Here is a 7,712-nt window from a genome sequence, read left to right as displayed (position 1 = left end):
TCTATGAACGTGGTACATAAAATACACGGAAAATCGTAAACTATATCTCGTTAATTATCATGTTTTGAAATCATTTTTGCTATTATATATTAATGAGAAAGGTATATGATTAACTCTTTCACTAATATCGTGTGAGACTCGTGGTAAAGAAATCGGGCCAAACATAAGTATCATTGATGAGAGCCGTGGTATGTCTATCGGGCCAAACATAAACAATATGTTCCAGGCTGTTAATTATGGCACGCGCCATCGTAACTTAAATCGTAGGGCAAAGGATTAATATAATTTAATAAAAATTATGTATTGTCTAGAATGTCTCTTTCCTCCTTATGATACACGCCAAGCGGTCGAGATCGTCGAGAAAATATTTTCGGTCGCTAGAAACAAGCGACCATAGAGAGAAGGACAGAGACAGATGACTCATTGTTTTGCTAGCGGGCCCAGTTCGGCGTGTCCGCGCAGAGACTCACCGATTACAATCGGAGCTTCTATCTGTTTGTTTTTTCTCTGTCTCGCTCTATCGAAATAACAGAAATTGAAAGAATTTTAAATCACGAACACGGTTGCCAGTTCTCCGTTTTTTTTTTTTGACAGACTTCGGTTTCTTGGACTAATATTCAATACTCCAGCTGATGTGAAAATCTCCAATTTTTGTCGAATTAAAATTCATTTTCTTTTTATTAAATTATATTAATCATATATCTTTCTCATTAACGTAGCAAAAATGCAAATGCAAAAATAATTTCAAAACGTAAACATTGATGAGATATACAATAGTTTACGACTTTCCGTGCACTATATGTATCGCGTTCGTCGAGATGATCTGCAAGAACTCAACGTGGTCTCGGGCGTTGGGTGCAAGATCAGAATATTGGAGATCTTATGTTCGATTCTACTTTTTTCTTTTTTAATTTTTATTTAATAAATAACATTTTATTTATTAAATTTTATTAATAAACATATTACTCCAAATATACTTTTTATAAAATTTCAAAAATTATATACGTGTACTTCAATGTGCTCGAAATTAGTTGCGCATTTCGAGCCGATTTCTGAAATGCTACCTACTTTTCCTTCACAATCGCTCGACGCTTGACGGCCGAACCGCTCACGCGTGGACGTGTATCTCAAGAGTGCACAGTATAAGAAACATGCTGCCATATCTTTCAGCAAATTGTCATGAAAATATTTTCCTTCCTACATAATATTGTATTTTCTTAATAATGGTGATTGAACATCATATTAATAACTTAATGCATTTTACTAAATGTAATGTACTTTTAAAATATTACTATATTATTTTTATGATACATTCAGTTTCAAAGAGTTACTGATCACGTTTTTGTGCCACAGAATGTAATATAAAATTTTACTTTACCGCATCATACATCTGGTCATCTATTTGTATTTTTTTTTTAGTGGAATAAACCTGGAGAATACATTTAAATGACGTATCAATAATAGAACTTCAAAGATAATAGAGAGTCTTTTTACAATAACGTGGATTTAGATACGGTGAACGCCTTTTCTTAATTAGTCGCTAAGGAAAAGATAATGTGATCATGATATCGATTATGTATCTTTTTTCTTAGAGTGATAAATAACAATTTTTTGTATGTATGTGTATTATATATATATATATATATATATATATATATATGTGTGCATACATATTCATTTTGCGTGACGCTGTATGTGTAGAAAACAACGGCGTTATACGAGTCAATCAGCTGTAACCAGTATGGCCCGCGTTCACAGTATCATTGCCGCACAACAATACTGTCAATGTAGTGTAGTGTAGTAGTGTCCTACACACAACCATATATATAAATATATATATATATAATATATATATATATATATGTGTGTGCGTGTGTGTATGTGTATGTATATATGTGTGTATATGTGTGTATATGAATATATATATATATATATTTATATAGTATTTTTTGTCCACAAAATAGAAAAAATGTAAGGCAGAATATTGTCTGCCTTTGATAAGACAAGGTTATGGGTGTTTTATAACAAGCGATTCAGTACAATACAGTACAATATCTCATCCTTGTATTATCGAACAAGATTGTAATGATGCACCGTATTGCACTGTGTCTCTTGTTGGAAGGCGAGAGTTTGGCTAGAAGGCCAAAATTGGTTATTGTGATGTGTGTTTCTTGTTGGCACCCTATAAAGCCAGAATGAGAAAGGTTAGCATCTTTATGTTATTCGTGAAAATATCACTTTTATTTATCATACAAGTGATATGATTAAATTTATTGTTATAACAATAAATTGCGCTTTGCCTAATTATGATCCAATGTCAGAGGCGTTCATCGTGGGCTGACTATTTTTAATTTACTGCCAGAGGCGTTAATCGTGAGCTGGCTAGCTATAACAAAATGTCACAGCCATAAATCATATTTTGGCTAGTTATAAACAAATATCAGAGGCGTTCATCGTGGGCTGACTATTTTTAATTTACTGCCAGAGGCGTTAATCGTGAGCTGGCTGGCTATAACAAAATGTCACAGCCGTAAATCATATTTTGGCTAGTTATAGACAAATGTCAGAGGCGTTCATCGTGGGCTGACTATATTTAATTCACTGTCAGAGGCGTTAATTGTGAGCTGGCTAATTATAACAAAATGCCACAGCCGTAAATCGTGCTTTGGCTAGTTACAGATAAATGTCAGAGGCGTTTATCGTGGACTGACTATTTTTAATTTATTGGCAGAAGCATTTCGATTATTAAATTTGGTGAAATACAATTACGGAATCAATTTATAGAATTTTGCGTCTGCAATTAAAGAAATGCAAATAGATGCATTGTCATGATGGAATCAAAAGCTAATTGCTTGACATAACCGAAACAAAGAAACTAATGAAGAAAAAAAACTGAATATCAGTAAATAGCTTCTTTGAAACCTTACAACTTTTGTCTGAAGCGTTTTTTTCTAAAAACGTTATGTAATAGCCTTAGCACAAGGATGGTCGTAATTGAATCGTAAAACGTGAATCATAGGGCAACGCATTATATTTTGGCGTACTATACATGCCGATACAAGTTCACATTCCTTTACGATTAGTTATAGTCACTTTTATATTCAGCTCCTAAATCCGGAGTCTTTTTGGACACCCTATATAATATATATGTTATACATATATATGTATATATATATATATGTATATATATATATATATATATATATACAACATATAATACATTACACAGTCAATAGTCACATGCATAATTTTTGCACGATGCTATACGTTTATGAAATGTATGTAAGTATATTATATTCAAAGTGTTTTAGCAAATATATACACTTACAGGTCAATGTACGTTGACTAACAGCAAGTTACAATAAGTATATTTTTACTAAATGAACACTCTGACTGTGACTTAGATATATTTTCGGATGCAACCATGTATTTGAAATACATGTATACACGTGTAATGTAATAGTACTTTTTCCTTTATTCCCAATGTCATTTTAACTTAGGATGTAACATGTATTGTCAGTACGTAAAAACATTGCACATACATATGTAACTATTCCATCTCTTTTTATTATGTTTAATGGGCCTTTTACAATTATAAGCCATAAATCAGCCATAAATAAGAAGTCAAACGCTAAAAATTGGCTGTGATTGATCAATTTTTAGCTTCTGACTTCTGATTTGTAACTAATGTGTTATTGTAGAAGGCCCATAATAAAAAGAGATAGAAGTTACTTAGCTTTTCATGCAGATATAATATAGACACAATCTATTAGTGAATATTAGAATTATATTTTATGTGCATTATGATGTGTACACACATTATAAAATATATTTCTAATTCATATTCACATATGTGTGTAGCTACTTCATCTCTTTTTGTTACGTATAACAAAAAGGTGTACTGATGTCCTCTTTTTTCTATGTTTAATAAAAAGAGATATATTTTTTTATGATCAAATATTAGTGATATATACTTTTATATTTTCAATATCAGAATATACAACGAACATAAATCAAAGCTAACGATAGTCAAACACAAATGATCAGACGTAACATCTTAAAAAAAATAATCAAATTACGAATCCTCTGATAAATCTTCATTTTATGTGTGTGTATATATATATATATATATATATATATATATATATATACACACGCATTATATATATATATATATTTTATACATGTATACAATTTTAATATTGCACATTTAAACACAGAGAATGCATAAACAGCTTAGCATTGATAACTTCTATCTGCAACGTATGTATATTCACACATTATAGTACATATATGCAATATTGTACAATATTGCCTTTGTGTGTATTATATTTAAGTACATCACTAATATTTTAACATGATTAACTTCTACATATTTTTATTAAACATAGCAAAAAATGGTATAGCTATGTATATTATATGTGTAATATCTATGTATAGCTAATACGTATCACATCCTGACCTAAAATGACATTGTACGACAGGAAAAATGCTATTATATAGGCCCATGTGTCAATGTACACTGTCAATACTGAAAATCTATAGTTACGTATTTTCAGTACTCGCAGTGAATATCTAAATACAGTTGTAGTATCACTTTTTCCTATGATCAATATCATTTAGGGTTGAGTCAAGATGTAACATATATTATTGTCAATATATGGACACGTGTTTCATATATATATATATATATATATATATATATTAGGTGTTGGAATTAATTCGTAGCGTTTTTAATGAAAGAATGTTATTTATTTCACATGAGCATTAAAAAATACATTAATGAAAGTACTTCCCATCACTTGTAAAACGCTACGAATTAATTCCAACACCTAATACATATATAAATGAATACGACATTGCACATACATAATGTAACTCTTTTTACTCTGTCTAATAAAAAGAGATAGATACTTATAGTACTTATACATTACTAATATGTCGACTATATATCTAATATAGAAAATTGTATGTACATTATACTATGATAATTCTAACATTGTTGTAACATATAACAAAACATTATTAGTGAATATAAATTATAATTATATTTTATATGTATTATAATGTACATATACACAATAATATACCCAAAATATAATTTTAATATTGCATATATCATTAATTCACTAACATGTTAATGTCTTCACTAATATGTCAATAATAGTATAATATTTTTGTGTTATTGTGTATACACTTATATTATAATACACATAAAATATAATTGTAATTCGTATTCATGAATGTCTTTTTATATACAACATTAGAATTACATTTTATATATCATTACACATTATAATATAAAATTTTAATATTGCATAAAAATGGACGTAGAGAATATCTGCATGAATATATATATATATATATTTTATGATATTCATTTATGATAATATATTATCGTAACCTAAAATGGCATTGGATGTAAGAAAAAAGTGCTATTACGGTTTCGTATCGATATATCTATTAATTAAAAATCTGTATTTTATGTATATTACAGACTTTTAGTACTAGTGATATATATTAGAACACGGCCTACATTGCATGTGTATATAATACAACTAAATATGTATATAATGCAACTAAATTTCTAAAGTCCGATTCTACAAATATAAGATTAACTTCAATTATGTTTATTTTTTTTCAATTCTAAAATTGGAAAATTTTCCAAAATGAATCTTACATTGTGGGACCGACCCTAATACACGTCCCTGTTAAGATGGTAATGTAGGAAACGGAATAAAAATATCGATAATTAATCGATCGAATTTCCTGCATGATCATATTAACTTCAGAGGGCGTAAGCAGCTTATACATTGGAAATGAAAACCTGTAATATCGACCTTGATCAACTTCGGCCTTCGCTCCAGCATCCCCTTAACTATCAAGATCATATCTTCGTCAAGATTAATTTCACAAAATTGAGTCGCATTATCACTATAAACTGGAATATATTTTTTCATTTTCACAAACGGAGGCATAATCGATGGTGTACCTATATAAAGTTTTCTGTAGTTAACAAATTTATATTAGTACTTTTGGAATATAATGTCATTAATTATGCCACAGGGCTACCTTCATTATGTAACCTGCATATCATACCCAAAAAATTAGGCAATATTTTATGATTTTTCGCCAATGCACTATTACAATTTTGTACAAGCACATCTAAGAAAAGAGAATCTTCTTTCACACGTGGATCAATATGTGTCATTGCACAGATACGATATTATATAATTTCACGCAAAGATGTCAACTGTTCATTTGACATAAGGCCAAGAATAAAATTAAGTGCATGAAATGAATTTGTGCGTATTTCTTTCTCTTTATCAAGAGATAAAACTACTATGTAACAGAGAATTCAATTGTGAATGTAAAGATTTTAGAAGATTTTATAACAAGATGTCTTTTAATTGTTTCAAAGCATCTTGTCTCACAATTGAATTGTGGTGCCGAAAACATGTTAATAAATCCTGAAAATACATTACAAGTTACATAATAATGTACAAAATCGAATTATAACGTACTAAACAATTAGATTTATGCAAGACATCAACATTCGGTAATTGTTAAATTTAGTTTCCTCACTTCCTCGAAGTTGATAAAATTAAATTTCATTCGATGCATTTTTGCACTATATGAACAAATGGCATAAAAATGTGTTTGTCCCGCAAACCGAGTTATTAATTGTTAAAGTTGATAGATATCTAGATTAAAAAATTTGTTACATCGATGGCATAGAGAGTTAAACAAATTTTCTGCTTTATAGACAAATATTTAACCAAGACAAATACTCTGCTGTAAAAATAAAAATTATATAGAAAATAATTTGTATTCTTAAAGCAAAGAATTTGTGTAATTGAAGCAGAAAATACTTATTCTAGCTTCAATTACATGTTCTCATATCCTTCTATGCCATCGATGTAACAAATTTCCTAACTTGAATATCATCAACAACTTTAACGATTAATATCTCGATCTATGGGGTAAAGCGATACATTTTTTTTGCCAGATTCGTTTATTTCGCGCAAAAACGTGTCGAGTAAGTCTAATTTGTGTAATTGCAGAAGCAGAAAATCACTTACGTGTTCCTCTATGCCATCAATGTGACGGATTTCCTAACTTAAACTATTTCACTTTAATTTCAAAAGTGTACACTAATTTATCATTAGCCACAGAAAATAGACATGTGTGACTATGCATTGCCAGCGCCACATTTGCCACTTGCGCCAAAAATTCCAAAAGGACAAATCCCCCATTGCAGCGACGACGACGTTTAATCTTAATATAAAGTTTAAGATTCGAATTTGCATCGCAATATCTCGGCTCATAGGACACGTAGAGAAAAAATAAAAATACTTTCATTATAATTTAGACCGGATGCAATCGATTGAGCACACTTACAACCTGATCAGTCCTTATTAAGATCCAATAATCTAAATCCCTGGCAACTCACCGGTTCGCGTAAAGTAGTCACGGCAGTGTCATTGCGCTTAGCTTAGCGCTGAGACACTACCTGTCTCCAGATTATAAGAATTTTGAAGTGTTTATACCTTTATACGATGTTTTTACAGACAGCTTTTTACTAGTCATAAAATTTACAAGAAATTGTAAATATTTACGAATAATCATACGATACATACGCATAAAATTAAAATACTGGTTATAAGTTCTTACGAGTTTTACGAGAATAAGTTACGAGTCTTACAATTCTG

At 29.9% G+C, this 7,712-nt stretch overlaps 1 protein-coding gene and 2 pseudogenes across 2 annotated transcripts in view; all 3 read right to left on the bottom strand.

Moving 5' to 3' along the window:
* The window catches only part of LOC147909645 (uncharacterized), an 8,773-nt pseudogene extending 7,009 nt beyond the window's left edge, over positions 1-1,764 (bottom strand).
* Positions 1-7,712, bottom strand: part of LOC105148625 (cilia- and flagella-associated protein 58) — a 550,890-nt gene that overhangs the window by 522,272 nt on the left and 20,906 nt on the right. The window lies entirely within an intron of this gene.
* Positions 5,380-6,797, bottom strand: LOC147909644 (testis-expressed protein 10 homolog; annotated as a pseudogene).

The sequence above is a fragment of the Acromyrmex echinatior genome, chromosome 5, assembly GCF_024713525.1.
Source record: "Acromyrmex echinatior isolate Ae372 chromosome 5, ASM2471352v2, whole genome shotgun sequence".
Lineage (NCBI taxonomy): Eukaryota > Metazoa > Arthropoda > Insecta > Hymenoptera > Formicidae > Acromyrmex > Acromyrmex echinatior.
Note: the sequence above shows the minus strand (reverse complement) of the source record. Positions and strands in the feature narration are given on the sequence as shown.